Raw genomic sequence first — 20,135 nt, 5'->3', positions numbered from 1 at the left:
GGGCTATTTGAATGGTTAGAACATTAGGGTAGTAAACTACATTAAGCTTACAGCACCTGGTATTCCCAGGCGGTCTCCCATCCAAGTACTAACCAGGCCCGACCCTGCTTAGCTTCCGAGATCAGACGAGTTCGGGCGTTCTCAAGGTGGTATGGCCGTAAGCGAAATCTGCTGCCAAAATTGGGCTATTTGAATGGTTAGAACATTAGGGTAGTAAACTACATAAAGCTTACAGCACCTGGTATTCCCAGGCGGTCTCCCATCCAAGTACTAACCAGGCCCGACCCTGCTTAGCTTCCGAGATCAGACGAGTTCGGGCGTTCTCAAGGTGGTATGGCCGTAAGCGAAATCTGCTGCCAAAATTGGGCTATTTGAATGGTTAGAACATTAGGGTAGTAAACTACATAAAGCTTACAGCACCTGGTATTCCCAGGCGGTCTCCCATCCAAGTACTAACCAGGCCCGACCCTGCTTAGCTTCCGAGATCAGACGAGTTCGGGCGTTCTCAAGGTGGTATGGCCGTAAGCGAAATCTGCAGCCAAAATTGGGCTATTTGAAGAAGAAAAAAAAGAGACTCTTTCAGGCTTTCTTAAGAAACTGAGAGACTATTTCAGGAATTTTGAGGGGGAAAAAAGACAATTTAGGATTTTTGAAACATTTCATTGACTCTTTTTTTTTTTTTTTTTTTTAAACAATAAAGCTTACAGCACCTGGTATTCCCAGGCGGTCTCCCATCCAAGTACTAACCAGGCCCGACCCTGCTTAGCTTCCGAGATCAGACGAGTTCGGGCGTTCTCAAGGTGGTATGGCCGTAAGCGAAATCTGCTGCCAAAATTGGGCTATTTGAATGGTTAGAACATTAGGGTAGTAAACTACATAAAGCTTACAGCACCTGGTATTCCCAGGCGGTCTCCCATCCAAGTACTAACCAGGCCCGACCCTGCTTAGCTTCCGAGATCAGACGAGTTCGGGCGTTCTCAAGGTGGTATGGCCGTAAGCGAAATCTGCTGCCAAAATTGGGCTATTTGAATGGTTAGAACATTAGGGTAGTAAACTACATAAAGCTTACAGCACCTGGTATTCCCAGGCGGTCTCCCATCCAAGTACTAACCAGGCCCGACCCTGCTTAGCTTCCGAGATCAGACGAGTTCGGGCGTTCTCAAGGTGGTATGGCCGTAAGCGAAATCTCCTGCCAAAATTGGGCTATTTGAATGGTTAGAACATTAGGGTAGTAAACTACATAAAGCTTACAGCACCTGGTATTCCCAGGCGGTCTCCCATCCAAGTACTAACCAGGCCCGACCCTGCTTAGCTTCCGAGATCAGACGAGTTCGGGCGTTCTCAAGGTGGTATGGCCGTAAGCGAAATCTGCTGCCAAAATTGGGCTATTTGAATGGTTAGAACATTAGGGTAGTAAACTACATAAAGCTTACAGCACCTGGTATTCCCAGGCGGTCTCCCATCCAAGTACTAACCAGGCCCGACCCTGCTTAGCTTCCGAGATCAGACGAGTTCGGGCGTTCTCAAGGTGGTATGGCCGTAAGCGAAATCTGCTGCCAAAATTGGGCTATTTGAATGGTTAGAACATTAGGGTAGTAAACTACATAAAGCTTACAGCACCTGGTATTCCCAGGCGGTCTCCCATCCAAGTACTAACCAGGCCCGACCCTGCTTAGCTTCCGAGATCAGACGAGTTCGGGCGTTCTCAAGGTGGTATGGCCGTAAGCGAAATCTACAGCCAAAATTGGGCTATTTGAAGAAGAAAAAAAAGAGACTCTTTCAGGCTTTCTTAAGAAACTGAGAGACTATTTCAGGAATTTTGAGGGGGAAAAAAGACAATTTAGGATTTTTGAAACATTTCATTGACTCTTTTTTTTTTTTTTTTTTTTTTAAACAATAAAGCTTACAGCACCTGGTATTCCCAGGCGGTCTCCCATCCAAGTACTAACCAGGCCCGACCCTGCTTAGCTTCCGAGATCAGACGAGTTCGGGCGTTCTCAAGGTGGTATGGCCGTAAGCGAAATCTGCTGCCAAAATTGGGCTATTTGAATGGTTAGAACATTAGGGTAGTAAACTACATAAAGCTTACAGCACCTGGTATTCCCAGGCGGTCTCCCATCCAAGTACTAACCAGGCCCGACCCTGCTTAGCTTCCGAGATCAGACGAGTTCGGGCGTTCTCAAGGTGGTATGGCCGTAAGCGAAATCTGCTGCCAAAATTGGGCTATTTGAATGGTTAGAACATTAGGGTAGTAAACTACATAAAGCTTACAGCACCTGGTATTCCCAGGCGGTCTCCCATCCAAGTACTAACCAGGCCCGACCCTGCTTAGCTTCCGAGATCAGACGAGTTCGGGCGTTCTCAAGGTGGTATGGCCGTAAGCGAAATCTGCAGCCAAAATTGGGCTATTTGAAGAAGAAAAAAAAGAGACTCTTTCAGGCTTTCTGAAGAAACTGAGAGACTATTTCAGGAATTTTGAGGGGAAAAAAGACAATTTAGGATTTTTGAAACATTTCATTGACTCTTTTTTTTTTTTTTTTTTTTTAAACAATAAAGCTTACAGCACCTGGTATTCCCAGGCGGTCTCCCATCCAAGTACTAACCAGGCCCGACCCTGCTTAGCTTCCGAGATCAGACGAGTTCGGGCATTCTCAAGGTGGTATGGCCGTAAGCGAAATCTGCTGCCAAAATTGGGCTATTTGAATGGTTAGAACATTAGGGTAGTAAACTACATAAAGCTTACAGCACCTGGTATTCCCAGGCGGTCTCCCATCCAAGTACTAACCAGGCCCGACCCTGCTTAGCTTCCGAGATCAGACGAGTTCGGGCGTTCTCAAGGTGGTATGGCCGTAAGCGAAATCTGCTGCCAAAATTGGGCTATTTGAATGGTTAGAACATTAGGGTAGTAAACTACATAAAGCTTACAGCACCTGGTATTCCCAGGCGGTCTCCCATCCAAGTACTAACCAGGCCCGACCCTGCTTAGCTTCCGAGATCAGACGAGTTCGAGCGTTCTCAAGGTGGTATGGCCGTAAGCGAAATCTGCTGCCAAAATTGGGCTATTTGAATGGTTAGAACATTAGGGTAGTAAACTACATAAAGCTTACAGCACCTGGTATTCCCAGGCGGTCTCCCATCCAAGTACTAACCAGGCCCGACCCTGCTTAGCTTCCGAGATCAGACGAGTTCGGGCGTTCTCAAGGTGGTATGGCCGTAAGCGAAATCTGCTGCCAAAATTGGGCTATTTGAATGGTTAGAACATTAGGGTAGTAAACTACATAAAGCTTACAGCACCTGGTATTCCCAGGCGGTCTCCCATCCAAGTACTAACCAGGCCCGACCCTGCTTAGCTTCCGAGATCAGACGAGTTCGGGCGTTCTCAAGGTGGTATGGCCGTAAGCGAAATCTGCTGCCAAAATTGGGCTATTTGAATGGTTAGAACATTAGGGTAGTAAACTACATAAAGCTTACAGCACCTGGTATTCCCAGGCGGTCTCCCATCCAAGTACTAACCAGGCGCGACCCTGCTTAGCTTCCGAGATCAGACGAGTTCGGGCGTTCTCAAGGTGGTATGGCCGTAAGCGAAATCTGCTGCCAAAATTGGGCTATTTGAATGGTTTGAACATTAGGGTAGTAAACTACATAAAGCTTACAGCACCTGGTATTCCCAGGCGGTCTCCCATCCAAGTACTAACCAGGCCCGACCCTGCTTAGCTTCCGAGATCAGACGAGTTCGGGCGTTCTCAAGGTGGTATGGCCGTAAGCGAAATCTGCTGCCAAAATTGGGCTATTTGAATGGTTAGAACATTAGGGTAGTAAACTACATAAAGCTTACAGCACCTGGTATTCCCAGGCGGTCTCCCATCCAAGTACTAACCAGGCCCGACCCTGCTTAGCTTCCGAGATCAGACGAGTTCGGGCGTTCTCAAGGTGGTATGGCCGTAAGCGAAATCTGCAGCCAAAATTGGGCTATTTGAAGAAGAAAAAAAAGAGACTCTTTCAGGCTTTCTGAAGAAACTGAGAGACTATTTCAGGAATTTTGAGGGGAAAAAAGACAATTTAGGATTTTTGAAACATTTCATTGACTCTTTTTTTTTTTTTTTTTTTAAACAATAAAGCTTACAGCACCTGGTATTCCCAGGCGGTCTCCCATCCAAGTACTAACCAGGCCCGACCCTGCTTAGCTTCCGAGATCAGACGAGTTCGGGCGTTCTCAAGGTGGTATGGCCGTAAGCGAAATCTGCTGCCAAAATTGGGCTATTTGAATGGTTAGAACATTAGGGTAGTAAACTACATAAAGCTTACAGCACCTGGTATTCCCAGGCGGTCTCCCATCCAAGTACTAACCAGGCCCGACCCTGCTTAGCTTCCGAGATCAGACGAGTTCGGGCGTTCTCAAGGTGGTATGGCCGTAAGCGAAATCTGCTGCCAAAATTGGGCTATTTGAATGGTTAGAACATTAGGGTAGTAAACTACATAAAGCTTACAGCACCTGGTATTCCCAGGCGGTCTCCCATCCAAGTACTAACCAGGCCCGACCCTGCTTAGCTTCCGAGATCAGACGAGTTCGGGCGTTCTCAAGGTGGTATGGCCGTAAGCGAAATCTGCTGCCAAAATTGGGCTATTTGAATGGTTAGAACATTAGGGTAGTAAACTACATAAAGGTTACAGCACCTGGTATTCCCAGGCGGTCTCCCATCCAAGTACTAACCAGGCCCGACCCTGCTTAGCTTCCGAGATCAGACGAGTTCGGGCGTTCTCAAGGTGGTATGGCCGTAAGCGAAATCTGCTGCCAAAATTGGGCTATTTGAATGGTTAGAACATTAGGGTAGTAAACTACATTAAGCTTACAGCACCTGGTATTCCCAGGCGGTCTCCCATCCAAGTACTAACCAGGCCCGACCCTGCTTAGCTTCCGAGATCAGACGAGTTCGGGCGTTCTCAAGGTGGTATGGCCGTAAGCGAAATCTGCTGCCAAAATTGGGCTATTTGAATGGTTAGAACATTAGGGTAGTAAACTACATAAAGCTTACAGCACCTGGTATTCCCAGGCGGTCTCCCATCCAAGTACTAACCAGGCCCGACCCTGCTTAGCTTCCGAGATCAGACGAGTTCGGGCGTTCTCAAGGTGGTATGGCCGTAAGCGAAATCTGCTGCCAAAATTGGGCTATTTGAATGGTTAGAACATTAGGGTAGTAAACTACATAAAGCTTACAGCACCTGGTATTCCCAGGCGGTCTCCCATCCAAGTACTAACCAGGCCCGACCCTGCTTAGCTTCCGAGATCAGACGAGTTCGGGCGTTCTCAAGGTGGTATGGCCGTAAGCGAAATCTGCAGCCAAAATTGGGCTATTTGAAGAAGAAAAAAAAGAGACTCTTTCAGGCTTTCTTAAGAAACTGAAACACTATTTCAGGAATTTTGAGGGGGAAAAAAGACAATTTAGGATTTTTGAAACATTTCATTGACTCTTTTTTTTTTTTTTTTTTTTAAACAATAAAGCTTACAGCACCTGGTATTCCCAGGCGGTCTCCCATCCAAGTACTAACCAGGCCCGACCCTGCTTAGCTTCCGAGATCAGACGAGTTCGGGCGTTCTCAAGGTGGTATGGCCGTAAGCGAAATCTGCTGCCAAAATTGGGCTATTTGAATGGTTAGAACATTAGGGTAGTAAACTACATAAAGCTTACAGCACCTGGTATTCCCAGGCGGTCTCCCATCCAAGTACTAACCAGGCCCGACCCTGCTTAGCTTCCGAGATCAGACGAGTTCGGGCGTTCTCAAGGTGGTATGGCCGTAAGCGAAATCTGCTGCCAAAATTGGGCTATTTGAATGGTTAGAACATTAGGGTAGTAAACTACATAAAGCTTACAGCACCTGGTATTCCCAGGCGGTCTCCCATCCAAGTACTAACCAGGCCCGACCCTGCTTAGCTTCCGAGATCAGACGAGTTCGGGCGTTCTCAAGGTGGTATGGCCGTAAGCGAAATCTGCTGCCAAAATTGGGCTATTTGAATGGTTAGAACATTAGGGTAGTAAACTACATAAAGCTTACAGCACCTGGTATTCCCAGGCGGTCTCCCATCCAAGTACTAACCAGGCCCGACCCTGCTTAGCTTCCGAGATCAGACGAGTTCGGGCGTTCTCAAGGTGGTATGGCCGTAAGCGAAATCTGCTGCCAAAATTGGGCTATTTGAATGGTTAGAACATTAGGGTAGTAAACTACATAAAGCTTACAGCACCTGGTATTCCCAGGCGGTCTCCCATCCAAGTACTAACCAGGCCCGACCCTGCTTAGCTTCCGAGATCAGACGAGTTCGGGCGTTCTCAAGGTGGTATGGCCGTAAGCGAAATCTGCTGCCAAAATTGGGCTATTTGAATGGTTAGAACATTAGGGTAGTAAACTACATTAAGCTTACAGCACCTGGTATTCCCAGGCGGTCTCCCATCCAAGTACTAACCAGGCCCGACCCTGCTTAGCTTCCGAGATCAGACGAGTTCGGGCGTTCTCAAGGTGGTATGGCCGTAAGCGAAATCTGCTGCCAAAATTGGGCTATTTGAATGGTTAGAACATTAGGGTAGTAAACTACATAAAGCTTACAGCACCTGGTATTCCCAGGCGGTCTCCCATCCAAGTACTAACCAGGCCCGACCCTGCTTAGCTTCCGAGATCAGACGAGTTCGGGCGTTCTCAAGGTGGTATGGCCGTAAGCGAAATCTGCTGCCAAAATTGGGCTATTTGAATGGTTAGAACATTAGGGTAGTAAACTACATAAAGCTTACAGCACCTGGTATTCCCAGGCGGTCTCCCATCCAAGTACTAACCAGGCGCGACCCTGCTTAGCTTCCGAGATCAGACGAGTTCGGGCGTTCTCAAGGTGGTATGGCCGTAAGCGAAATCTGCTGCCAAAATTGGGCTATTTGAATGGTTAGAACATTAGGGTAGTAAACTACATAAAGCTTACAGCACCTGGTATTCCCAGGCGGTCTCCCATCCAAGTACTAACCAGGCCCGACCCTGCTTAGCTTCCGAGATCAGACGAGTTCGGGCGTTCTCAAGGTGGTATGGCCGTAAGCGAAATCTGCTGCCAAAATTGGGCTATTTGAATGGTTAGAACATTAGGGTAGTAAACTACATAAAGCTTACAGCACCTGGTATTCCCAGGCGGTCTCCCATCCAAGTACTAACCAGGCCCGACCCTGCTTAGCTTCCGAGATCAGACGAGTTCGGGCGTTCTCAAGGTGGTATGGCCGTAAGCGAAATCTGCAGCCAAAATTGGGCTATTTGAAGAAGAAAAAAAAGAGACTCTTTCAGGCTTTCTGAAGAAACTGAGAGACTATTTCAGGAATTTTGAGGGGAAAAAAGACAATTTAGGATTTTTGAAACATTTCATTGACTCTTTTTTTTTTTTTTTTTTTAAACAATAAAGCTTACAGCACCTGGTATTCCCAGGCGGTCTCCCATCCAAGTACTAACCAGGCCCGACCCTGCTTAGCTTCCGAGATCAGACGAGTTCGGGCGTTCTCAAGGTGGTATGGCCGTAAGCGAAATCTGCTGCCAAAATTGGGCTATTTGAATGGTTAGAACATTAGGGTAGTAAACTACATAAAGCTTACAGCACCTGGTATTCCCAGGCGGTCTCCCATCCAAGTACTAACCAGGCCCGACCCTGCTTAGCTTCCGAGATCAGACGAGTTCGGGCGTTCTCAAGGTGGTATGGCCGTAAGCGAAATCTGCTGCCAAAATTGGGCTATTTGAATGGTTAGAACATTAGGGTAGTAAACTACATAAAGCTTACAGCACCTGGTATTCCCAGGCGGTCTCCCATCCAAGTACTAACCAGGCCCGACCCTGCTTAGCTTCCGAGATCAGACGAGTTCGGGCGTTCTCAAGGTGGTATGGCCGTAAGCGAAATCTGCTGCCAAAATTGGGCTATTTGAATGGTTAGAACATTAGGGTAGTAAACTACATAAAGGTTACAGCACCTGGTATTCCCAGGCGGTCTCCCATCCAAGTACTAACCAGGCCCGACCCTGCTTAGCTTCCGAGATCAGACGAGTTCGGGCGTTCTCAAGGTGGTATGGCCGTAAGCGAAATCTGCTGCCAAAATTGGGCTATTTGAATGGTTAGAACATTAGGGTAGTAAACTACATTAAGCTTACAGCACCTGGTATTCCCAGGCGGTCTCCCATCCAAGTACTAACCAGGCCCGACCCTGCTTAGCTTCCGAGATCAGACGAGTTCGGGCGTTCTCAAGGTGGTATGGCCGTAAGCGAAATCTGCTGCCAAAATTGGGCTATTTGAATGGTTAGAACATTAGGGTAGTAAACTACATAAAGCTTACAGCACCTGGTATTCCCAGGCGGTCTCCCATCCAAGTACTAACCAGGCCCGACCCTGCTTAGCTTCCGAGATCAGACGAGTTCGGGCGTTCTCAAGGTGGTATGGCCGTAAGCGAAATCTGCTGCCAAAATTGGGCTATTTGAATGGTTAGAACATTAGGGTAGTAAACTACATAAAGCTTACAGCACCTGGTATTCCCAGGCGGTCTCCCATCCAAGTACTAACCAGGCCCGACCCTGCTTAGCTTCCGAGATCAGACGAGTTCGGGCGTTCTCAAGGTGGTATGGCCGTAAGCGAAATCTGCAGCCAAAATTGGGCTATTTGAAGAAGAAAAAAAAGAGACTCTTTCAGGCTTTCTTAAGAAACTGAGAGACTATTTCAGGAATTTTGAGGGGGAAAAAAGACAATTTAGGATTTTTGAAACATTTCATTGACTCTTTTTTTTTTTTTTTTTTTTAAACAATAAAGCTTACAGCACCTGGTATTCCCAGGCGGTCTCCCATCCAAGTACTAACCAGGCCCGACCCTGCTTAGCTTCCGAGATCAGACGAGTTCGGGCGTTCTCAAGGTGGTATGGCCGTAAGCGAAATCTGCTGCCAAAATTGGGCTATTTGAATGGTTAGAACATTAGGGTAGTAAACTACATAAAGCTTACAGCACCTGGTATTCCCAGGCGGTCTCCCATCCAAGTACTAACCAGGCCCGACCCTGCTTAGCTTCCGAGATCAGACGAGTTCGGGCGTTCTCAAGGTGGTATGGCCGTAAGCGAAATCTGCTGCCAAAATTGGGCTATTTGAATGGTTAGAACATTAGGGTAGTAAACTACATAAAGCTTACAGCACCTGGTATTCCCAGGCGGTCTCCCATCCAAGTACTAACCAGGCCCGACCCTGCTTAGCTTCCGAGATCAGACGAGTTCGGGCGTTCTCAAGGTGGTATGGCCGTAAGCGAAATCTGCTGCCAAAATTGGGCTATTTGAATGGTTAGAACATTAGGGTAGTAAACTACATAAAGCTTACAGCACCTGGTATTCCCAGGCGGTCTCCCATCCAAGTACTAACCAGGCCCGACCCTGCTTAGCTTCCGAGATCAGACGAGTTCGGGCGTTCTCAAGGTGGTATGGCCGTAAGCGAAATCTGCTGCCAAAATTGGGCTATTTGAATGGTTAGAACATTAGGGTAGTAAACTACATTAAGCTTACAGCACCTGGTATTCCCAGGCGGTCTCCCATCCAAGTACTAACCAGGCCCGACCCTGCTTAGCTTCCGAGATCAGACGAGTTCGGGCGTTCTCAAGGTGGTATGGCCGTAAGCGAAATCTGCTGCCAAAATTGGGCTATTTGAATGGTTAGAACATTAGGGTAGTAAACTACATAAAGCTTACAGCACCTGGTATTCCCAGGCGGTCTCCCATCCAAGTACTAACCAGGCCCGACACTGCTTAGCTTCCGAGATCAGACGAGTTCGGGCGTTCTCAAGGTGGTATGGCCGTAAGCGAAATCTGCTGCCAAAATTGGGCTATTTGAATGGTTAGAACATTAGGGTAGTAAACTACATAAAGCTTACAGCACCTGGTATTCCCAGGCGGTCTCCCATCCAAGTACTAACCAGGCCCGACCCTGCTTAGCTTCCGAGATCAGACGAGTTCGGGCGTTCTCAAGGTGGTATGGCCGTAAGCGAAATCTGCTGCCAAAATTGGGCTATTTGAATGGTTAGAACATTAGGGTAGTAAACTACATTAAGCTTACAGCACCTGGTATTCCCAGGCGGTCTCCCATCCAAGTACTAACCAGGCCCGACCCTGCTTAGCTTCCGAGATCAGACGAGTTCGGGCGTTCTCAAGGTGGTATGGCCGTAAGCGAAATCTGCTGCCAAAATTGGGCTATTTGAATGGTTAGAACATTAGGGTAGTAAACTACATAAAGCTTACAGCACCTGGTATTCCCAGGCGGTCTCCCATCCAAGTACTAACCAGGCCCGACCCTGCTTAGCTTCCGAGATCAGACGAGTTCGGGCGTTCTCAAGGTGGTATGGCCGTAAGCGAAATCTGCTGCCAAAATTGGGCTATTTGAATGGTTAGAACATTAGGGTAGTAAACTACATAAAGCTTACAGCATCTGGTATTCCCAGGCGGTCTCCCATCCAAGTACTAACCAGGCCCGACCCTGCTTAGCTTCCGAGATCAGACGAGTTCGGGCGTTCTCAAGGTGGTATGGCCGTAAGCGAAATCTGCAGCCAAAATTGGGCTATTTGAAGAAGAAAAAAAAGAGACTCTTTCAGGCTTTCTTAAGAAACTGAGAGACTATTTCAGGAATTTTGAGGGGGAAAAAAGACAATTTAGGATTTTTGAAACATTTCATTGACTCTTTTTTTTTTTTTTTTTTTTAAACAATAAAGCTTACAGCACCTGGTATTCCCAGGCGGTCTCCCATCCAAGTACTAACCAGGCCCGACCCTGCTTAGCTTCCGAGATCAGACGAGTTCGGGCGTTCTCAAGGTGGTATGGCCGTAAGCGAAATCTGCTGCCAAAATTGGGCTATTTGAATGGTTAGAACATTAGGGTAGTAAACTACATAAAGCTTACAGCACCTGGTATTCCCAGGCGGTCTCCCATCCAAGTACTAACCAGGCCCGACCCTGCTTAGCTTCCGAGATCAGACGAGTTCGGGCGTTCTCAAGGTGGTATGGCCGTAAGCGAAATCTGCTGCCAAAATTGGGCTATTTGAATGGTTAGAACATTAGGGTAGTAAACTACATAAAGCTTACAGCACCTGGTATTCCCAGGCGGTCTCCCATCCAAGTACTAACCAGGCCCGACCCTGCTTAGCTTCCGAGATCAGACGAGTTCGGGCGTTCTCAAGGTGGTATGGCCGTAAGCGAAATCTGCAGCCAAAATTGGGCTATTTGAAGAAGAAAAAAAAGAGACTCTTTCAGGCTTTCTGAAGAAACTGAGAGACTATTTCAGGAATTTTGAGGGGAAAAAAGACAATTTAGGATTTTTGAAACATTTCATTGACTCTTTTTTTTTTTTTTTTTTTTTAAACAATAAAGCTTACAGCACCTGGTATTCCCAGGCGGTCTCCCATCCAAGTACTAACCAGGCCCGACCCTGCTTAGCTTCCGAGATCAGACGAGTTCGGGCGTTCTCAAGGTGGTATGGCCGTAAGCGAAATCTGCTGCCAAAATTGGGCTATTTGAATGGTTAGAACATTAGGGTAGTAAACTACATTAAGCTTACAGCACCTGGTATTCCCAGGCGGTCTCCCATCCAAGTACTAACCAGGCCCGACCCTGCTTAGCTTCCGAGATCAGACGAGTTCGGGCGTTCTCAAGGTGGTATGGCCGTAAGCGAAATCTGCTGCCAAAATTGGGCTATTTGAATGGTTAGAACATTAGGGTAGTAAACTACATAAAGCTTACAGCACCTGGTATTCCCAGGCGGTCTCCCATCCAAGTACTAACCAGGCCCGACCCTGCTTAGCTTCCGAGATCAGACGAGTTCGGGCGTTCTCAAGGTGGTATGGCCGTAAGCGAAATCTGCTGCCAAAATTGGGCTATTTGAATGGTTAGAACATTAGGGTAGTAAACTACATAAAGCTTACAGCACCTGGTATTCCCAGGCGGTCTCCCATCCAAGTACTAACCAGGCCCGACCCTGCTTAGCTTCCGAGATCAGACGAGTTCGGGCGTTCTCAAGGTGGTATGGCCGTAAGCGAAATCTGCAGCCAAAATTGGGCTATTTGAAGAAGAAAAAAAAGAGACTCTTTCAGGCTTTCTTAAGAAACTGAGAGACTATTTCAGGAATTTTGAGGGGGAAAAAAGACAATTTAGGATTTTTGAAACATTTCATTGACTCTTTTTTTTTTTTTTTTTTTTTTAAACAATAAAGCTTACAGCACCTGGTATTCCCAGGCGGTCTCCCATCCAAGTACTAACCAGGCCCGACCCTGCTTAGCTTCCGAGATCAGACGAGTTCGGGCGTTCTCAAGGTGGTATGGCCGTAAGCGAAATCTGCTGCCAAAATTGGGCTATTTGAATGGTTAGAACATTAGGGTAGTAAACTACATAAAGCTTACAGCACCTGGTATTCCCAGGCGGTCTCCCATCCAAGTACTAACCAGGCCCGACCCTGCTTAGCTTCCGAGATCAGACGAGTTCGGGCGTTCTCAAGGTGGTATGGCCGTAAGCGAAATCTGCTGCCAAAATTGGGCTATTTGAATGGTTAGAACATTAGGGTAGTAAACTACATAAAGCTTACAGCACCTGGTATTCCCAGGCGGTCTCCCATCCAAGTACTAACCAGGCCCGACCCTGCTTAGCTTCCGAGATCAGACGAGTTCGGGCGTTCTCAAGGTGGTATGGCCGTAAGCGAAATCTGCTGCCAAAATTGGGCTATTTGAATGGTTAGAACATTAGGGTAGTAAACTACATAAAGCTTACAGCACCTGGTATTCCCAGGCGGTCTCCCATCCAAGTACTAACCAGGCCCGACCCTGCTTAGCTTCCGAGATCAGACGAGTTCGGGCGTTCTCAAGGTGGTATGGCCGTAAGCGAAATCTGCTGCCAAAATTGGGCTATTTGAATGGTTAGAACATTAGGGTAGTAAACTACATAAAGCTTACAGCACCTGGTATTCCCAGGCGGTCTCCCATCCAAGTACTAACCAGGCCCGACCCTGCTTAGCTTCCGAGATCAGACGAGTTCGGGCGTTCTCAAGGTGGTATGGCCGTAAGCGAAATCTGCAGCCAAAATTGGGCTATTTGAAGAAGAAAAAAAAGAGACTCTTTCAGGCTTTCTGAAGAAACTGAGAGACTATTTCAGGAATTTTGAGGGGAAAAAAGACAATTTAGGATTTTTGAAACATTTCATTGACTCTTTTTTTTTTTTTTTTTTTTTTAAACAATAAAGCTTACAGCACCTGGTATTCCCAGGCGGTCTCCCATCCAAGTACTAACCAGGCCCGACCCTGCTTAGCTTCCGAGATCAGACGAGTTCGGGCGTTCTCAAGGTGGTATGGCCGTAAGCGAAATTTGCTGCCAAAATTGGGCTATTTGAATGGTTAGAACATTAGAGTAGTAGTAAACTACATAAAGCTTACAGCACCTGGTATTCCCAGGCGGTCTCCCATCCAAGTACTAACCAGGCCCGACCCTGCTTAGCTTCCGAGATCAGACGAGTTCGGGCGTTCTCAAGGTGGTATGGCCGTAAGCGAAATCTGCTGCCAAAATTGGGCTATTTGAATGGTTAGAACATTAGGGTAGTAAACTACATAAAGCTTACAGCACCTGGTATTCCCAGGCGGTCTCCCATCCAAGTACTAACCAGGCCCGACCCTGCTTAGCTTCCGAGATCAGACGAGTTCGGGCGTTCTCAAGGTGGTATGGCCGTAAGCGAAATCTGCAGCCAAAATTGGGCTATTTGAAGAAGAAAAAAAAGAGACTCTTTCAGGCTTTCTGAAGAAACTGAGAGACTATTTCAGGAATTTTGAGGGGAAAAAAGACAATTTAGGATTTTTGAAACATTTCATTGACTCTTTTTTTTTTTTTTTTTTTTTAAACAATAAAGCTTACAGCACCTGGTATTCCCAGGCGGTCTCCCATCCAAGTACTAACCAGGCCCGACCCTGCTTAGCTTCCGAGATCAGACGAGTTCGGGCGTTCTCAAGGTGGTATGGCCGTAAGCGAAATCTGCTGCCAAAATTGGGCTATTTGAATGGTTAGAACATTAGGGTAGTAAACTACATAAAGCTTACAGCACCTGGTATTCCCAGGCGGTCTCCCATCCAAGTACTAACCAGGCCCGACCCTGCTTAGCTTCCGAGATCAGACGAGTTCGGGCGTTCTCAAGGTGGTATGGCCGTAAGCGAAATCTGCTGCCAAAATTGGGCTATTTGAATGGTTAGAACATTAGGGTAGTAAACTACATAAAGCTTACAGCACCTGGTATTCCCAGGCGGTCTCCCATCCAAGTACTAACCAGGCCCGACCCTGCTTAGCTTCCGAGATCAGACGAGTTCGGGCGTTCTCAAGGTGGTATGGCCGTAAGCGAAATCTGCTGCCAAAATTGGGCTATTTGAATGGTTAGAACATTAGGGTAGTAAACTACATAAAGCTTACAGCACCTGGTATTCCCAGGCGGTCTCCCATCCAAGTACTAACCAGGCCCGACCCTGCTTAGCTTCCGAGATCAGACGAGTTCGGGCGTTCTCAAGGTGGTATGGCCGTAAGCGAAATCTGCTGCCAAAATTGGGCTATTTGAATGGTTAGAACATTAGGGTAGTAAACTACATTAAGCTTACAGCACCTGGTATTCCCAGGCGGTCTCCCATCCAAGTACTAACCAGGCCCGACCCTGCTTAGCTTCCGAGATCAGACGAGTTCGGGCGTTCTCAAGGTGGTATGGCCGTAAGCGAAATCTGCTGCCAAAATTGGGCTATTTGAATGGTTAGAACATTAGGGTAGTAAACTACATAAAGCTTACAGCACCTGGTATTCCCAGGCGGTCTCCCATCCAAGTACTAACCAGGCCCGACCCTGCTTAGCTTCCGAGATCAGACGAGTTCGGGCGTTCTCAAGGTGGTATGGCCGTAAGCGAAATCTGCTGCCAAAATTGGGCTATTTGAATGGTTAGAACATTAGGGTAGTAAACTACATAAAGCTTACAGCACCTGGTATTCCCAGGCGGTCTCCCATCCAAGTACTAACCAGGCGCGACCCTGCTTAGCTTCCGAGATCAGACGAGTTCGGGCGTTCTCAAGGTGGTATGGCCGTAAGCGAAATCTGCTGCCAAAATTGGGCTATTTGAATGGTTAGAACATTAGGGTAGTAAACTACATAAAGCTTACAGCACCTGGTATTCCCAGGCGGTCTCCCATCCAAGTACTAACCAGGCCCGACCCTGCTTAGCTTCCGAGATCAGACGAGTTCGGGCGTTCTCAAGGTGGTATGGCCGTAAGCGAAATCTGCTGCCAAAATTGGGCTATTTGAATGGTTAGAACATTAGGGTAGTAAACTACATAAAGCTTACAGCACCTGGTATTCCCAGGCGGTCTCCCATCCAAGTACTAACCAGGCCCGACCCTGCTTAGCTTCCGAGATCAGACGAGTTCGGGCGTTCTCAAGGTGGTATGGCCGTAAGCGAAATCTGCAGCCAAAATTGGGCTATTTGAAGAAGAAAAAAAAGAGACTCTTTCAGGCTTTCTGAAGAAACTGAGAGACTATTTCAGGAATTTTGAGGGGAAAAAAGACAATTTAGGATTTTTGAAACATTTCATTGACTCTTTTTTTTTTTTTTTTTTTAAACAATAAAGCTTACAGCACCTGGTATTCCCAGGCGGTCTCCCATCCAAGTACTAACCAGGCCCGACCCTGCTTAGCTTCCGAGATCAGACGAGTTCGGGCGTTCTCAAGGTGGTATGGCCGTAAGCGAAATCTGCTGCCAAAATTGGGCTATTTGAATGGTTAGAACATTAGGGTAGTAAACTACATAAAGCTTACAGCACCTGGTATTCCCAGGCGGTCTCCCATCCAAGTACTAACCAGGCCCGACCCTGCTTAGCTTCCGAGATCAGACGAGTTCGGGCGTTCTCAAGGTGGTATGGCCGTAAGCGAAATCTGCTGCCAAAATTGGGCTATTTGAATGGTTAGAACATTAGGGTAGTAAACTACATAAAGCTTACAGCACCTGGTATTCCCAGGCGGTCTCCCATCCAAGTACTAACCAGGCCCGACCCTGCTTAGCTTCCGAGATCAGACGAGTTCGGGCGTTCTCAAGGTGGTATGGCCGTAAGCGAAATCTGCTGCCAAAATTGGGCTATTTGAATGGTTAGAACATTAGGGTAGTAAACTACATAAAGGTTACAGCACCTGGTATTCCCAGGCGGTCTCCCATCCAAGTACTAACCAGGCCCGACCCTGCTTAGCTTCCGAGATCAGACGAGTTCGGGCGTTCTCAAGGTGGTATGGCCGTAAGCGAAATCTGCTGCCAAAATTGGGCTATTTGAATGGTTAGAACATTAGGGTAGTAAACTACATTAAGCTTACAGCACCTGGTATTCCCAGGCGGTCTCCCATCCAAGTACTAACCAGGCCCGACCCTGCTTAGCTTCCGAGATCAGACGAGTTCGGGCGTTCTCAAGGTGGTATGGCCGTAAGCGAAATCTGCTGCCAAAATTGGGCTATTTGAATGGTTAGAACATTAGGGTAGTAAACTACATAAAGCTTACAGCACCTGGTATTCCCAGGCGGTCTCCCATCCAAGTACTAACCAGGCCCGACCCTGCTTAGCTTCCGAGATCAGACGAGTTCGGGCGTTCTCAAGGTGGTATGGCCGTAAGCGAAATCTGCTGCCAAAATTGGGCTATTTGAATGGTTAGAACATTAGGGTAGTAAACTACATAAAGCTTACAGCACCTGGTATTCCCAGGCGGTCTCCCATCCAAGTACTAACCAGGCCCGACCCTGCTTAGCTTCCGAGATCAGACGAGTTCGGGCGTTCTCAAGGTGGTATGGCCGTAAGCGAAATCTGCAGCCAAAATTGGGCTATTTGAAGAAGAAAAAAAAGAGACTCTTTCAGGCTTTCTTAAGAAACTGAGAGACTATTTCAGGAATTTTGAGGGGGAAAAAAGACAATTTAGGATTTTTGAAACATTTCATTGACTCTTTTTTTTTTTTTTTTTTTTTAAACAATAAAGCTTACAGCACCTGGTATTCCCAGGCGGTCTCCCATCCAAGTACTAACCAGGCCCGACCCTGCTTAGCTTCCGAGATCAGACGAGTTCGGGCGTTCTCAAGGTGGTATGGCCGTAAGCGAAATCTGCTGCCAAAATTGGGCTATTTGAATGGTTAGAACATTAGGGTAGTAAACTACATAAAGCTTACAGCACCTGGTATTCCCAGGCGGTCTCCCATCCAAGTACTAACCAGGCCCGACCCTGCTTAGCTTCCGAGATCAGACGAGTTCGGGCGTTCTCAAGGTGGTATGGCCGTAAGCGAAATCTGCTGCCAAAATTGGGCTATTTGAATGGTTAGAACATTAGGGTAGTAAACTACATAAAGCTTACAGCACCTGGTATTCCCAGGCGGTCTCCCATCCAAGTACTAACCAGGCCCGACCCTGCTTAGCTTCCGAGATCAGACGAGTTCGGGCGTTCTCAAGGTGGTATGGCCGTAAGCGAAATCTGCTGCCAAAATTGGGCTATTTGAATGGTTAGAACATTAGGGTAGTAAACTACATAAAGCTTACAGCACCTGGTATTCCCAGGCGGTCTCCCATCCAAGTACTAACCAGGCCCGACCCTGCTTAGCTTCCGAGATCAGACGAGTTCGGGCGTTCTCAAGGTGGTATGGCCGTAAGCGAAATCTGCTGCCAAAATTGGGCTATTTGAATGGTTAGAACATTAGGGTAGTAAACTACATTAAGCTTACAGCACCTGGTATTCCCAGGCGGTCTCCCATCCAAGTACTAACCAGGCCCGACCCTGCTTAGCTTCCGAGATCAGACGAGTTCGGGCGTTCTCAAGGTGGTATGGCCGTAAGCGAAATCTGCTGCCAAAATTGGGCTATTTGAATGGTTAGAACATTAGGGTAGTAAACTACATAAAGCTTACAGCACCTGGTATTCCCAGGCGGTCTCCCATCCAAGTACTAACCAGGCCCGACCCTGCTTAGCTTCCGAGATCAGACGAGTTCGGGCGTTCTCAAGGTGGTATGGCCGTAAGCGAAATCTGCTGCCAAAATTGGGCTATTTGAATGGTTAGAACATTAGGGTAGTAAACTACATAAAGCTTACAGCACCTGGTATTCCCAGGCGGTCTCCCATCCAAGTACTAACCAGGCCCGACCCTGCTTAGCTTCCGAGATCAGACGAGTTCGGGCGTTCTCAAGGTGGTATGGCCGTAAGCGAAATCTGCTGCCAAAATTGGGCTATTTGAATGGTTAGAACATTAGGGTAGTAAACTACATTAAGCTTACAGCACCTGGTATTCCCAGGCGGTCTCCCATCCAAGTACTAACCAGGCCCGACCCTGCTTAGCTTCCGAGATCAGACGAGTTCGGGCGTTCTCAAGGTGGTATGGCCGTAAGCGAAATCTGCTGCCAAAATTGGGCTATTTGAATGGTTAGAACATTAGGGTAGTAAACTACATAAAGCTTACAGCACCTGGTATTCCCAGGCGGTCTCCCATCCAAGTACTAACCAGGCCCGACCCTGCTTAGCTTCCGAGATCAGACGAGTTCGGGCGTTCTCAAGGTGGTATGGCCGTAAGCGAAATCTGCTGCCAAAATTGGGCTATTTGAATGGTTAGAACATTAGGGTAGTAAACTACATAAAGCTTACAGCATCTGGTATTCCCAGGCGGTCTCCCATCCAAGTACTAACCAGGCCCGACCCTGCTTAGCTTCCGAGATCAGACGAGTTCGGGCGTTCTCAAGGTGGTATGGCCGTAAGCGAAATCTGCAGCCAAAATTGGGCTATTTGAAGAAGAAAAAAAAGAGACTCTTTCAGGCTTTCTTAAGAAACTGAGAGACTATTTCAGGAATTTTGAGGGGGAAAAAAGACAATTTAGGATTTTTGAAACATTTCATTGACTCTTTTTTTTTTTTTTTTTTTTAAACAATAAAGCTTACAGCACCTGGTATTCCCAGGCGGTCTCCCATCCAAGTACTAACCAGGCCCGACCCTGCTTAGCTTCCGAGATCAGACGAGTTCGGGCGTTCTCAAGGTGGTATGGCCGTAAGCGAAATCTGCTGCCAAAATTGGGCTATTTGAATGGTTAGAACATTAGGGTAGTAAACTACATAAAGCTTACAGCACCTGGTATTCCCAGGCGGTCTCCCATCCAAGTACTAACCAGGCCCGACCCTGCTTAGCTTCCGAGATCAGACGAGTTCGGGCGTTCTCAAGGTGGTATGGCCGTAAGCGAAATCTGCTGCCAAAATTGGGCTATTTGAATGGTTAGAACATTAGGGTAGTAAACTACATAAAGCTTACAGCACCTGGTATTCCCAGGCGGTCTCCCATCCAAGTACTAACCAGGCCCGACCCTGCTTAGCTTCCGAGATCAGACGAGTTCGGGCGTTCTCAAGGTGGTATGGCCGTAAGCGAAATCTGCAGCCAAAATTGGGCTATTTGAAGAAGAAAAAAAAGAGACTCTTTCAGGCTTTCTGAAGAAACTGAGAGACTATTTCAGGAATTTTGAGGGGAAAAAAGACAATTTAGGATTTTTGAAACATTTCATTGACTCTTTTTTTTTTTTTTTTTTTTTAAACAATAAAGCTTACAGCACCTGGTATTCCCAGGCGGTCTCCCATCCAAGTACTAACCAGGCCCGACCCTGCTTAGCTTCCGAGATCAGACGAGTTCGGGCGTTCTCAAGGTGGTATGGCCGTAAGCGAAATCTGCTGCCAAAATTGGGCTATTTGAATGGTTAGAACATTAGGGTAGTAAACTACATTAAGCTTACAGCACCTGGTATTCCCAGGCGGTCTCCCATCCAAGTACTAACCAGGCCCGACCCTGCTTAGCTTCCGAGATCAGACGAGTTCGGGCGTTCTCAAGGTGGTATGGCCGTAAGCGAAATCTGCTGCCAAAATTGGGCTATTTGAATGGTTAGAACATTAGGGTAGTAAACTACATAAAGCTTACAGCACCTGGTATTCCCAGGCGGTCTCCCATCCAAGTACTAACCAGGCCCGACCCTGCTTAGCTTCCGAGATCAGACGAGTTCGGGCGTTCTCAAGGTGGTATGGCCGTAAGCGAAATCTGCTGCCAAAATTGGGCTATTTGAATGGTTAGAAC

The 20,135-nt window shown here is 47.3% G+C and overlaps 101 non-coding genes across 101 annotated transcripts; all 101 read right to left on the bottom strand.

Annotated features, from left to right (window-relative positions):
* Positions 1 to 44: 44 nt before the first annotated feature.
* Positions 45 to 163, bottom strand: LOC148994412 (5S ribosomal RNA). Its single transcript, XR_016159978.1, has one exon. It is a non-coding gene; the product is annotated as a 5S ribosomal RNA (ribosomal RNA).
* Positions 164 to 226: 63 nt separating this feature from the next.
* Positions 227 to 345, bottom strand: LOC148994411 (5S ribosomal RNA). The gene has a single exon (XR_016159977.1). It is a non-coding gene; the product is annotated as a 5S ribosomal RNA (ribosomal RNA).
* A 63-nt stretch (positions 346 to 408) lies between these two features.
* On the bottom strand, positions 409 to 527 carry LOC148994410 (5S ribosomal RNA). Its single transcript, XR_016159975.1, has one exon. It is a non-coding gene; the product is annotated as a 5S ribosomal RNA (ribosomal RNA).
* Positions 528 to 698: 171 nt separating this feature from the next.
* LOC148994409 (5S ribosomal RNA) lies at positions 699 to 817 on the bottom strand. The gene has a single exon (XR_016159974.1). It is a non-coding gene; the product is annotated as a 5S ribosomal RNA (ribosomal RNA).
* A 63-nt stretch (positions 818 to 880) lies between these two features.
* LOC148994408 (5S ribosomal RNA) lies at positions 881 to 999 on the bottom strand. The gene has a single exon (XR_016159973.1). It is a non-coding gene; the product is annotated as a 5S ribosomal RNA (ribosomal RNA).
* Positions 1,000 to 1,062: 63 nt separating this feature from the next.
* On the bottom strand, positions 1,063 to 1,181 carry LOC148994407 (5S ribosomal RNA). The gene has a single exon (XR_016159972.1). It is a non-coding gene; the product is annotated as a 5S ribosomal RNA (ribosomal RNA).
* Positions 1,182 to 1,244: 63 nt separating this feature from the next.
* Positions 1,245 to 1,363, bottom strand: LOC148994406 (5S ribosomal RNA). Its single transcript, XR_016159971.1, has one exon. It is a non-coding gene; the product is annotated as a 5S ribosomal RNA (ribosomal RNA).
* Positions 1,364 to 1,426: 63 nt separating this feature from the next.
* Positions 1,427 to 1,545, bottom strand: LOC148994405 (5S ribosomal RNA). Its single transcript, XR_016159970.1, has one exon. It is a non-coding gene; the product is annotated as a 5S ribosomal RNA (ribosomal RNA).
* Positions 1,546 to 1,608: 63 nt separating this feature from the next.
* Positions 1,609 to 1,727, bottom strand: LOC148994404 (5S ribosomal RNA). Its single transcript, XR_016159969.1, has one exon. It is a non-coding gene; the product is annotated as a 5S ribosomal RNA (ribosomal RNA).
* Positions 1,728 to 1,900: 173 nt separating this feature from the next.
* LOC148994403 (5S ribosomal RNA) lies at positions 1,901 to 2,019 on the bottom strand. Its single transcript, XR_016159968.1, has one exon. It is a non-coding gene; the product is annotated as a 5S ribosomal RNA (ribosomal RNA).
* Positions 2,020 to 2,082: 63 nt separating this feature from the next.
* On the bottom strand, positions 2,083 to 2,201 carry LOC148994402 (5S ribosomal RNA). The gene has a single exon (XR_016159967.1). It is a non-coding gene; the product is annotated as a 5S ribosomal RNA (ribosomal RNA).
* Positions 2,202 to 2,264: 63 nt separating this feature from the next.
* LOC148994401 (5S ribosomal RNA) lies at positions 2,265 to 2,383 on the bottom strand. Its single transcript, XR_016159966.1, has one exon. It is a non-coding gene; the product is annotated as a 5S ribosomal RNA (ribosomal RNA).
* Positions 2,384 to 2,554: 171 nt separating this feature from the next.
* Positions 2,555 to 2,673, bottom strand: LOC148994400 (5S ribosomal RNA). The gene has a single exon (XR_016161407.1). It is a non-coding gene; the product is annotated as a 5S ribosomal RNA (ribosomal RNA).
* A 63-nt stretch (positions 2,674 to 2,736) lies between these two features.
* Positions 2,737 to 2,855, bottom strand: LOC148994399 (5S ribosomal RNA). Its single transcript, XR_016159964.1, has one exon. It is a non-coding gene; the product is annotated as a 5S ribosomal RNA (ribosomal RNA).
* A 63-nt stretch (positions 2,856 to 2,918) lies between these two features.
* On the bottom strand, positions 2,919 to 3,037 carry LOC148994398 (5S ribosomal RNA). The gene has a single exon (XR_016161868.1). It is a non-coding gene; the product is annotated as a 5S ribosomal RNA (ribosomal RNA).
* A 63-nt stretch (positions 3,038 to 3,100) lies between these two features.
* LOC148994397 (5S ribosomal RNA) lies at positions 3,101 to 3,219 on the bottom strand. Its single transcript, XR_016159963.1, has one exon. It is a non-coding gene; the product is annotated as a 5S ribosomal RNA (ribosomal RNA).
* A 63-nt stretch (positions 3,220 to 3,282) lies between these two features.
* On the bottom strand, positions 3,283 to 3,401 carry LOC148994396 (5S ribosomal RNA). Its single transcript, XR_016159962.1, has one exon. It is a non-coding gene; the product is annotated as a 5S ribosomal RNA (ribosomal RNA).
* A 63-nt stretch (positions 3,402 to 3,464) lies between these two features.
* On the bottom strand, positions 3,465 to 3,583 carry LOC148994395 (5S ribosomal RNA). Its single transcript, XR_016163346.1, has one exon. It is a non-coding gene; the product is annotated as a 5S ribosomal RNA (ribosomal RNA).
* A 63-nt stretch (positions 3,584 to 3,646) lies between these two features.
* Positions 3,647 to 3,765, bottom strand: LOC148994394 (5S ribosomal RNA). The gene has a single exon (XR_016159961.1). It is a non-coding gene; the product is annotated as a 5S ribosomal RNA (ribosomal RNA).
* A 63-nt stretch (positions 3,766 to 3,828) lies between these two features.
* Positions 3,829 to 3,947, bottom strand: LOC148994393 (5S ribosomal RNA). Its single transcript, XR_016159960.1, has one exon. It is a non-coding gene; the product is annotated as a 5S ribosomal RNA (ribosomal RNA).
* Positions 3,948 to 4,116: 169 nt separating this feature from the next.
* LOC148994392 (5S ribosomal RNA) lies at positions 4,117 to 4,235 on the bottom strand. The gene has a single exon (XR_016159959.1). It is a non-coding gene; the product is annotated as a 5S ribosomal RNA (ribosomal RNA).
* Positions 4,236 to 4,298: 63 nt separating this feature from the next.
* Positions 4,299 to 4,417, bottom strand: LOC148994391 (5S ribosomal RNA). Its single transcript, XR_016159958.1, has one exon. It is a non-coding gene; the product is annotated as a 5S ribosomal RNA (ribosomal RNA).
* Positions 4,418 to 4,480: 63 nt separating this feature from the next.
* LOC148994390 (5S ribosomal RNA) lies at positions 4,481 to 4,599 on the bottom strand. Its single transcript, XR_016159957.1, has one exon. It is a non-coding gene; the product is annotated as a 5S ribosomal RNA (ribosomal RNA).
* Positions 4,600 to 4,662: 63 nt separating this feature from the next.
* LOC148994389 (5S ribosomal RNA) lies at positions 4,663 to 4,781 on the bottom strand. The gene has a single exon (XR_016163057.1). It is a non-coding gene; the product is annotated as a 5S ribosomal RNA (ribosomal RNA).
* A 63-nt stretch (positions 4,782 to 4,844) lies between these two features.
* On the bottom strand, positions 4,845 to 4,963 carry LOC148994388 (5S ribosomal RNA). Its single transcript, XR_016159956.1, has one exon. It is a non-coding gene; the product is annotated as a 5S ribosomal RNA (ribosomal RNA).
* Positions 4,964 to 5,026: 63 nt separating this feature from the next.
* LOC148994387 (5S ribosomal RNA) lies at positions 5,027 to 5,145 on the bottom strand. The gene has a single exon (XR_016159955.1). It is a non-coding gene; the product is annotated as a 5S ribosomal RNA (ribosomal RNA).
* Positions 5,146 to 5,208: 63 nt separating this feature from the next.
* On the bottom strand, positions 5,209 to 5,327 carry LOC148994386 (5S ribosomal RNA). Its single transcript, XR_016159953.1, has one exon. It is a non-coding gene; the product is annotated as a 5S ribosomal RNA (ribosomal RNA).
* A 171-nt stretch (positions 5,328 to 5,498) lies between these two features.
* On the bottom strand, positions 5,499 to 5,617 carry LOC148994385 (5S ribosomal RNA). Its single transcript, XR_016159952.1, has one exon. It is a non-coding gene; the product is annotated as a 5S ribosomal RNA (ribosomal RNA).
* Positions 5,618 to 5,680: 63 nt separating this feature from the next.
* On the bottom strand, positions 5,681 to 5,799 carry LOC148994384 (5S ribosomal RNA). The gene has a single exon (XR_016159951.1). It is a non-coding gene; the product is annotated as a 5S ribosomal RNA (ribosomal RNA).
* Positions 5,800 to 5,862: 63 nt separating this feature from the next.
* Positions 5,863 to 5,981, bottom strand: LOC148994383 (5S ribosomal RNA). The gene has a single exon (XR_016159950.1). It is a non-coding gene; the product is annotated as a 5S ribosomal RNA (ribosomal RNA).
* Positions 5,982 to 6,044: 63 nt separating this feature from the next.
* LOC148994382 (5S ribosomal RNA) lies at positions 6,045 to 6,163 on the bottom strand. Its single transcript, XR_016159949.1, has one exon. It is a non-coding gene; the product is annotated as a 5S ribosomal RNA (ribosomal RNA).
* A 63-nt stretch (positions 6,164 to 6,226) lies between these two features.
* On the bottom strand, positions 6,227 to 6,345 carry LOC148994381 (5S ribosomal RNA). Its single transcript, XR_016159948.1, has one exon. It is a non-coding gene; the product is annotated as a 5S ribosomal RNA (ribosomal RNA).
* Positions 6,346 to 6,408: 63 nt separating this feature from the next.
* On the bottom strand, positions 6,409 to 6,527 carry LOC148994380 (5S ribosomal RNA). Its single transcript, XR_016159947.1, has one exon. It is a non-coding gene; the product is annotated as a 5S ribosomal RNA (ribosomal RNA).
* A 63-nt stretch (positions 6,528 to 6,590) lies between these two features.
* Positions 6,591 to 6,709, bottom strand: LOC148994379 (5S ribosomal RNA). Its single transcript, XR_016159946.1, has one exon. It is a non-coding gene; the product is annotated as a 5S ribosomal RNA (ribosomal RNA).
* A 63-nt stretch (positions 6,710 to 6,772) lies between these two features.
* LOC148994378 (5S ribosomal RNA) lies at positions 6,773 to 6,891 on the bottom strand. Its single transcript, XR_016163345.1, has one exon. It is a non-coding gene; the product is annotated as a 5S ribosomal RNA (ribosomal RNA).
* A 63-nt stretch (positions 6,892 to 6,954) lies between these two features.
* On the bottom strand, positions 6,955 to 7,073 carry LOC148994377 (5S ribosomal RNA). Its single transcript, XR_016159945.1, has one exon. It is a non-coding gene; the product is annotated as a 5S ribosomal RNA (ribosomal RNA).
* A 63-nt stretch (positions 7,074 to 7,136) lies between these two features.
* LOC148994376 (5S ribosomal RNA) lies at positions 7,137 to 7,255 on the bottom strand. Its single transcript, XR_016159944.1, has one exon. It is a non-coding gene; the product is annotated as a 5S ribosomal RNA (ribosomal RNA).
* Positions 7,256 to 7,424: 169 nt separating this feature from the next.
* LOC148994375 (5S ribosomal RNA) lies at positions 7,425 to 7,543 on the bottom strand. Its single transcript, XR_016159942.1, has one exon. It is a non-coding gene; the product is annotated as a 5S ribosomal RNA (ribosomal RNA).
* A 63-nt stretch (positions 7,544 to 7,606) lies between these two features.
* On the bottom strand, positions 7,607 to 7,725 carry LOC148994374 (5S ribosomal RNA). Its single transcript, XR_016159941.1, has one exon. It is a non-coding gene; the product is annotated as a 5S ribosomal RNA (ribosomal RNA).
* A 63-nt stretch (positions 7,726 to 7,788) lies between these two features.
* LOC148994373 (5S ribosomal RNA) lies at positions 7,789 to 7,907 on the bottom strand. The gene has a single exon (XR_016159940.1). It is a non-coding gene; the product is annotated as a 5S ribosomal RNA (ribosomal RNA).
* Positions 7,908 to 7,970: 63 nt separating this feature from the next.
* Positions 7,971 to 8,089, bottom strand: LOC148994372 (5S ribosomal RNA). The gene has a single exon (XR_016163056.1). It is a non-coding gene; the product is annotated as a 5S ribosomal RNA (ribosomal RNA).
* Positions 8,090 to 8,152: 63 nt separating this feature from the next.
* On the bottom strand, positions 8,153 to 8,271 carry LOC148994371 (5S ribosomal RNA). Its single transcript, XR_016159939.1, has one exon. It is a non-coding gene; the product is annotated as a 5S ribosomal RNA (ribosomal RNA).
* A 63-nt stretch (positions 8,272 to 8,334) lies between these two features.
* LOC148994370 (5S ribosomal RNA) lies at positions 8,335 to 8,453 on the bottom strand. The gene has a single exon (XR_016159938.1). It is a non-coding gene; the product is annotated as a 5S ribosomal RNA (ribosomal RNA).
* A 63-nt stretch (positions 8,454 to 8,516) lies between these two features.
* On the bottom strand, positions 8,517 to 8,635 carry LOC148994369 (5S ribosomal RNA). The gene has a single exon (XR_016159937.1). It is a non-coding gene; the product is annotated as a 5S ribosomal RNA (ribosomal RNA).
* Positions 8,636 to 8,806: 171 nt separating this feature from the next.
* Positions 8,807 to 8,925, bottom strand: LOC148994368 (5S ribosomal RNA). The gene has a single exon (XR_016159936.1). It is a non-coding gene; the product is annotated as a 5S ribosomal RNA (ribosomal RNA).
* A 63-nt stretch (positions 8,926 to 8,988) lies between these two features.
* On the bottom strand, positions 8,989 to 9,107 carry LOC148994367 (5S ribosomal RNA). Its single transcript, XR_016159935.1, has one exon. It is a non-coding gene; the product is annotated as a 5S ribosomal RNA (ribosomal RNA).
* A 63-nt stretch (positions 9,108 to 9,170) lies between these two features.
* Positions 9,171 to 9,289, bottom strand: LOC148994366 (5S ribosomal RNA). The gene has a single exon (XR_016159934.1). It is a non-coding gene; the product is annotated as a 5S ribosomal RNA (ribosomal RNA).
* Positions 9,290 to 9,352: 63 nt separating this feature from the next.
* LOC148994365 (5S ribosomal RNA) lies at positions 9,353 to 9,471 on the bottom strand. The gene has a single exon (XR_016159933.1). It is a non-coding gene; the product is annotated as a 5S ribosomal RNA (ribosomal RNA).
* A 63-nt stretch (positions 9,472 to 9,534) lies between these two features.
* On the bottom strand, positions 9,535 to 9,653 carry LOC148994364 (5S ribosomal RNA). Its single transcript, XR_016159931.1, has one exon. It is a non-coding gene; the product is annotated as a 5S ribosomal RNA (ribosomal RNA).
* Positions 9,654 to 9,716: 63 nt separating this feature from the next.
* LOC148994363 (5S ribosomal RNA) lies at positions 9,717 to 9,835 on the bottom strand. Its single transcript, XR_016162549.1, has one exon. It is a non-coding gene; the product is annotated as a 5S ribosomal RNA (ribosomal RNA).
* A 63-nt stretch (positions 9,836 to 9,898) lies between these two features.
* On the bottom strand, positions 9,899 to 10,017 carry LOC148994362 (5S ribosomal RNA). Its single transcript, XR_016159930.1, has one exon. It is a non-coding gene; the product is annotated as a 5S ribosomal RNA (ribosomal RNA).
* Positions 10,018 to 10,080: 63 nt separating this feature from the next.
* LOC148994361 (5S ribosomal RNA) lies at positions 10,081 to 10,199 on the bottom strand. Its single transcript, XR_016159929.1, has one exon. It is a non-coding gene; the product is annotated as a 5S ribosomal RNA (ribosomal RNA).
* A 63-nt stretch (positions 10,200 to 10,262) lies between these two features.
* Positions 10,263 to 10,381, bottom strand: LOC148994360 (5S ribosomal RNA). The gene has a single exon (XR_016159928.1). It is a non-coding gene; the product is annotated as a 5S ribosomal RNA (ribosomal RNA).
* A 63-nt stretch (positions 10,382 to 10,444) lies between these two features.
* On the bottom strand, positions 10,445 to 10,563 carry LOC148994359 (5S ribosomal RNA). Its single transcript, XR_016163159.1, has one exon. It is a non-coding gene; the product is annotated as a 5S ribosomal RNA (ribosomal RNA).
* Positions 10,564 to 10,734: 171 nt separating this feature from the next.
* Positions 10,735 to 10,853, bottom strand: LOC148994358 (5S ribosomal RNA). Its single transcript, XR_016159927.1, has one exon. It is a non-coding gene; the product is annotated as a 5S ribosomal RNA (ribosomal RNA).
* A 63-nt stretch (positions 10,854 to 10,916) lies between these two features.
* LOC148994357 (5S ribosomal RNA) lies at positions 10,917 to 11,035 on the bottom strand. Its single transcript, XR_016159926.1, has one exon. It is a non-coding gene; the product is annotated as a 5S ribosomal RNA (ribosomal RNA).
* Positions 11,036 to 11,098: 63 nt separating this feature from the next.
* Positions 11,099 to 11,217, bottom strand: LOC148994356 (5S ribosomal RNA). The gene has a single exon (XR_016159925.1). It is a non-coding gene; the product is annotated as a 5S ribosomal RNA (ribosomal RNA).
* Positions 11,218 to 11,388: 171 nt separating this feature from the next.
* Positions 11,389 to 11,507, bottom strand: LOC148994355 (5S ribosomal RNA). Its single transcript, XR_016159924.1, has one exon. It is a non-coding gene; the product is annotated as a 5S ribosomal RNA (ribosomal RNA).
* A 63-nt stretch (positions 11,508 to 11,570) lies between these two features.
* On the bottom strand, positions 11,571 to 11,689 carry LOC148994354 (5S ribosomal RNA). Its single transcript, XR_016159923.1, has one exon. It is a non-coding gene; the product is annotated as a 5S ribosomal RNA (ribosomal RNA).
* A 63-nt stretch (positions 11,690 to 11,752) lies between these two features.
* Positions 11,753 to 11,871, bottom strand: LOC148994353 (5S ribosomal RNA). Its single transcript, XR_016159922.1, has one exon. It is a non-coding gene; the product is annotated as a 5S ribosomal RNA (ribosomal RNA).
* Positions 11,872 to 11,934: 63 nt separating this feature from the next.
* LOC148994352 (5S ribosomal RNA) lies at positions 11,935 to 12,053 on the bottom strand. The gene has a single exon (XR_016159920.1). It is a non-coding gene; the product is annotated as a 5S ribosomal RNA (ribosomal RNA).
* Positions 12,054 to 12,226: 173 nt separating this feature from the next.
* Positions 12,227 to 12,345, bottom strand: LOC148994351 (5S ribosomal RNA). Its single transcript, XR_016159919.1, has one exon. It is a non-coding gene; the product is annotated as a 5S ribosomal RNA (ribosomal RNA).
* Positions 12,346 to 12,408: 63 nt separating this feature from the next.
* Positions 12,409 to 12,527, bottom strand: LOC148994350 (5S ribosomal RNA). The gene has a single exon (XR_016159918.1). It is a non-coding gene; the product is annotated as a 5S ribosomal RNA (ribosomal RNA).
* A 63-nt stretch (positions 12,528 to 12,590) lies between these two features.
* Positions 12,591 to 12,709, bottom strand: LOC148994349 (5S ribosomal RNA). Its single transcript, XR_016159917.1, has one exon. It is a non-coding gene; the product is annotated as a 5S ribosomal RNA (ribosomal RNA).
* A 63-nt stretch (positions 12,710 to 12,772) lies between these two features.
* LOC148994348 (5S ribosomal RNA) lies at positions 12,773 to 12,891 on the bottom strand. The gene has a single exon (XR_016159916.1). It is a non-coding gene; the product is annotated as a 5S ribosomal RNA (ribosomal RNA).
* Positions 12,892 to 12,954: 63 nt separating this feature from the next.
* Positions 12,955 to 13,073, bottom strand: LOC148994347 (5S ribosomal RNA). The gene has a single exon (XR_016159915.1). It is a non-coding gene; the product is annotated as a 5S ribosomal RNA (ribosomal RNA).
* Positions 13,074 to 13,245: 172 nt separating this feature from the next.
* LOC148994346 (5S ribosomal RNA) lies at positions 13,246 to 13,364 on the bottom strand. The gene has a single exon (XR_016159914.1). It is a non-coding gene; the product is annotated as a 5S ribosomal RNA (ribosomal RNA).
* A 66-nt stretch (positions 13,365 to 13,430) lies between these two features.
* On the bottom strand, positions 13,431 to 13,549 carry LOC148994345 (5S ribosomal RNA). Its single transcript, XR_016159913.1, has one exon. It is a non-coding gene; the product is annotated as a 5S ribosomal RNA (ribosomal RNA).
* Positions 13,550 to 13,612: 63 nt separating this feature from the next.
* LOC148994344 (5S ribosomal RNA) lies at positions 13,613 to 13,731 on the bottom strand. Its single transcript, XR_016159912.1, has one exon. It is a non-coding gene; the product is annotated as a 5S ribosomal RNA (ribosomal RNA).
* A 171-nt stretch (positions 13,732 to 13,902) lies between these two features.
* LOC148994343 (5S ribosomal RNA) lies at positions 13,903 to 14,021 on the bottom strand. Its single transcript, XR_016159911.1, has one exon. It is a non-coding gene; the product is annotated as a 5S ribosomal RNA (ribosomal RNA).
* A 63-nt stretch (positions 14,022 to 14,084) lies between these two features.
* LOC148994342 (5S ribosomal RNA) lies at positions 14,085 to 14,203 on the bottom strand. Its single transcript, XR_016159909.1, has one exon. It is a non-coding gene; the product is annotated as a 5S ribosomal RNA (ribosomal RNA).
* A 63-nt stretch (positions 14,204 to 14,266) lies between these two features.
* Positions 14,267 to 14,385, bottom strand: LOC148994341 (5S ribosomal RNA). Its single transcript, XR_016159908.1, has one exon. It is a non-coding gene; the product is annotated as a 5S ribosomal RNA (ribosomal RNA).
* Positions 14,386 to 14,448: 63 nt separating this feature from the next.
* Positions 14,449 to 14,567, bottom strand: LOC148994340 (5S ribosomal RNA). The gene has a single exon (XR_016159907.1). It is a non-coding gene; the product is annotated as a 5S ribosomal RNA (ribosomal RNA).
* Positions 14,568 to 14,630: 63 nt separating this feature from the next.
* Positions 14,631 to 14,749, bottom strand: LOC148994339 (5S ribosomal RNA). The gene has a single exon (XR_016159906.1). It is a non-coding gene; the product is annotated as a 5S ribosomal RNA (ribosomal RNA).
* A 63-nt stretch (positions 14,750 to 14,812) lies between these two features.
* Positions 14,813 to 14,931, bottom strand: LOC148994338 (5S ribosomal RNA). Its single transcript, XR_016159905.1, has one exon. It is a non-coding gene; the product is annotated as a 5S ribosomal RNA (ribosomal RNA).
* A 63-nt stretch (positions 14,932 to 14,994) lies between these two features.
* On the bottom strand, positions 14,995 to 15,113 carry LOC148994337 (5S ribosomal RNA). Its single transcript, XR_016163344.1, has one exon. It is a non-coding gene; the product is annotated as a 5S ribosomal RNA (ribosomal RNA).
* Positions 15,114 to 15,176: 63 nt separating this feature from the next.
* Positions 15,177 to 15,295, bottom strand: LOC148994336 (5S ribosomal RNA). The gene has a single exon (XR_016159904.1). It is a non-coding gene; the product is annotated as a 5S ribosomal RNA (ribosomal RNA).
* Positions 15,296 to 15,358: 63 nt separating this feature from the next.
* Positions 15,359 to 15,477, bottom strand: LOC148994335 (5S ribosomal RNA). The gene has a single exon (XR_016159903.1). It is a non-coding gene; the product is annotated as a 5S ribosomal RNA (ribosomal RNA).
* Positions 15,478 to 15,646: 169 nt separating this feature from the next.
* Positions 15,647 to 15,765, bottom strand: LOC148994334 (5S ribosomal RNA). The gene has a single exon (XR_016159902.1). It is a non-coding gene; the product is annotated as a 5S ribosomal RNA (ribosomal RNA).
* A 63-nt stretch (positions 15,766 to 15,828) lies between these two features.
* LOC148994333 (5S ribosomal RNA) lies at positions 15,829 to 15,947 on the bottom strand. Its single transcript, XR_016159901.1, has one exon. It is a non-coding gene; the product is annotated as a 5S ribosomal RNA (ribosomal RNA).
* Positions 15,948 to 16,010: 63 nt separating this feature from the next.
* On the bottom strand, positions 16,011 to 16,129 carry LOC148994332 (5S ribosomal RNA). Its single transcript, XR_016159900.1, has one exon. It is a non-coding gene; the product is annotated as a 5S ribosomal RNA (ribosomal RNA).
* A 63-nt stretch (positions 16,130 to 16,192) lies between these two features.
* On the bottom strand, positions 16,193 to 16,311 carry LOC148994331 (5S ribosomal RNA). Its single transcript, XR_016163055.1, has one exon. It is a non-coding gene; the product is annotated as a 5S ribosomal RNA (ribosomal RNA).
* Positions 16,312 to 16,374: 63 nt separating this feature from the next.
* Positions 16,375 to 16,493, bottom strand: LOC148994330 (5S ribosomal RNA). Its single transcript, XR_016159898.1, has one exon. It is a non-coding gene; the product is annotated as a 5S ribosomal RNA (ribosomal RNA).
* A 63-nt stretch (positions 16,494 to 16,556) lies between these two features.
* Positions 16,557 to 16,675, bottom strand: LOC148994329 (5S ribosomal RNA). The gene has a single exon (XR_016159897.1). It is a non-coding gene; the product is annotated as a 5S ribosomal RNA (ribosomal RNA).
* A 63-nt stretch (positions 16,676 to 16,738) lies between these two features.
* On the bottom strand, positions 16,739 to 16,857 carry LOC148994328 (5S ribosomal RNA). The gene has a single exon (XR_016159896.1). It is a non-coding gene; the product is annotated as a 5S ribosomal RNA (ribosomal RNA).
* A 172-nt stretch (positions 16,858 to 17,029) lies between these two features.
* On the bottom strand, positions 17,030 to 17,148 carry LOC148994327 (5S ribosomal RNA). Its single transcript, XR_016159895.1, has one exon. It is a non-coding gene; the product is annotated as a 5S ribosomal RNA (ribosomal RNA).
* Positions 17,149 to 17,211: 63 nt separating this feature from the next.
* LOC148994326 (5S ribosomal RNA) lies at positions 17,212 to 17,330 on the bottom strand. The gene has a single exon (XR_016159894.1). It is a non-coding gene; the product is annotated as a 5S ribosomal RNA (ribosomal RNA).
* A 63-nt stretch (positions 17,331 to 17,393) lies between these two features.
* LOC148994325 (5S ribosomal RNA) lies at positions 17,394 to 17,512 on the bottom strand. The gene has a single exon (XR_016159893.1). It is a non-coding gene; the product is annotated as a 5S ribosomal RNA (ribosomal RNA).
* A 63-nt stretch (positions 17,513 to 17,575) lies between these two features.
* On the bottom strand, positions 17,576 to 17,694 carry LOC148994324 (5S ribosomal RNA). The gene has a single exon (XR_016159892.1). It is a non-coding gene; the product is annotated as a 5S ribosomal RNA (ribosomal RNA).
* Positions 17,695 to 17,757: 63 nt separating this feature from the next.
* Positions 17,758 to 17,876, bottom strand: LOC148994323 (5S ribosomal RNA). Its single transcript, XR_016159891.1, has one exon. It is a non-coding gene; the product is annotated as a 5S ribosomal RNA (ribosomal RNA).
* A 63-nt stretch (positions 17,877 to 17,939) lies between these two features.
* Positions 17,940 to 18,058, bottom strand: LOC148994322 (5S ribosomal RNA). The gene has a single exon (XR_016159890.1). It is a non-coding gene; the product is annotated as a 5S ribosomal RNA (ribosomal RNA).
* Positions 18,059 to 18,121: 63 nt separating this feature from the next.
* LOC148994321 (5S ribosomal RNA) lies at positions 18,122 to 18,240 on the bottom strand. Its single transcript, XR_016159889.1, has one exon. It is a non-coding gene; the product is annotated as a 5S ribosomal RNA (ribosomal RNA).
* Positions 18,241 to 18,303: 63 nt separating this feature from the next.
* Positions 18,304 to 18,422, bottom strand: LOC148994320 (5S ribosomal RNA). The gene has a single exon (XR_016159887.1). It is a non-coding gene; the product is annotated as a 5S ribosomal RNA (ribosomal RNA).
* Positions 18,423 to 18,485: 63 nt separating this feature from the next.
* On the bottom strand, positions 18,486 to 18,604 carry LOC148994319 (5S ribosomal RNA). Its single transcript, XR_016159886.1, has one exon. It is a non-coding gene; the product is annotated as a 5S ribosomal RNA (ribosomal RNA).
* A 63-nt stretch (positions 18,605 to 18,667) lies between these two features.
* On the bottom strand, positions 18,668 to 18,786 carry LOC148994318 (5S ribosomal RNA). Its single transcript, XR_016163158.1, has one exon. It is a non-coding gene; the product is annotated as a 5S ribosomal RNA (ribosomal RNA).
* A 171-nt stretch (positions 18,787 to 18,957) lies between these two features.
* On the bottom strand, positions 18,958 to 19,076 carry LOC148994317 (5S ribosomal RNA). Its single transcript, XR_016159885.1, has one exon. It is a non-coding gene; the product is annotated as a 5S ribosomal RNA (ribosomal RNA).
* A 63-nt stretch (positions 19,077 to 19,139) lies between these two features.
* On the bottom strand, positions 19,140 to 19,258 carry LOC148994316 (5S ribosomal RNA). Its single transcript, XR_016159884.1, has one exon. It is a non-coding gene; the product is annotated as a 5S ribosomal RNA (ribosomal RNA).
* A 63-nt stretch (positions 19,259 to 19,321) lies between these two features.
* On the bottom strand, positions 19,322 to 19,440 carry LOC148994315 (5S ribosomal RNA). The gene has a single exon (XR_016159883.1). It is a non-coding gene; the product is annotated as a 5S ribosomal RNA (ribosomal RNA).
* A 171-nt stretch (positions 19,441 to 19,611) lies between these two features.
* On the bottom strand, positions 19,612 to 19,730 carry LOC148994314 (5S ribosomal RNA). The gene has a single exon (XR_016159882.1). It is a non-coding gene; the product is annotated as a 5S ribosomal RNA (ribosomal RNA).
* A 63-nt stretch (positions 19,731 to 19,793) lies between these two features.
* On the bottom strand, positions 19,794 to 19,912 carry LOC148994313 (5S ribosomal RNA). The gene has a single exon (XR_016159881.1). It is a non-coding gene; the product is annotated as a 5S ribosomal RNA (ribosomal RNA).
* A 63-nt stretch (positions 19,913 to 19,975) lies between these two features.
* On the bottom strand, positions 19,976 to 20,094 carry LOC148994312 (5S ribosomal RNA). Its single transcript, XR_016159880.1, has one exon. It is a non-coding gene; the product is annotated as a 5S ribosomal RNA (ribosomal RNA).
* Positions 20,095 to 20,135: the final 41 nt, after the last annotated feature.

This window comes from Pimephales promelas, chromosome 3, assembly GCF_988280905.1.
Source record: "Pimephales promelas chromosome 3, fPimPro1.hap1.1, whole genome shotgun sequence".
NCBI lineage: Eukaryota > Metazoa > Chordata > Actinopteri > Cypriniformes > Leuciscidae > Pimephales > Pimephales promelas.
Note: the sequence above shows the minus strand (reverse complement) of the source record. Positions and strands in the feature narration are given on the sequence as shown.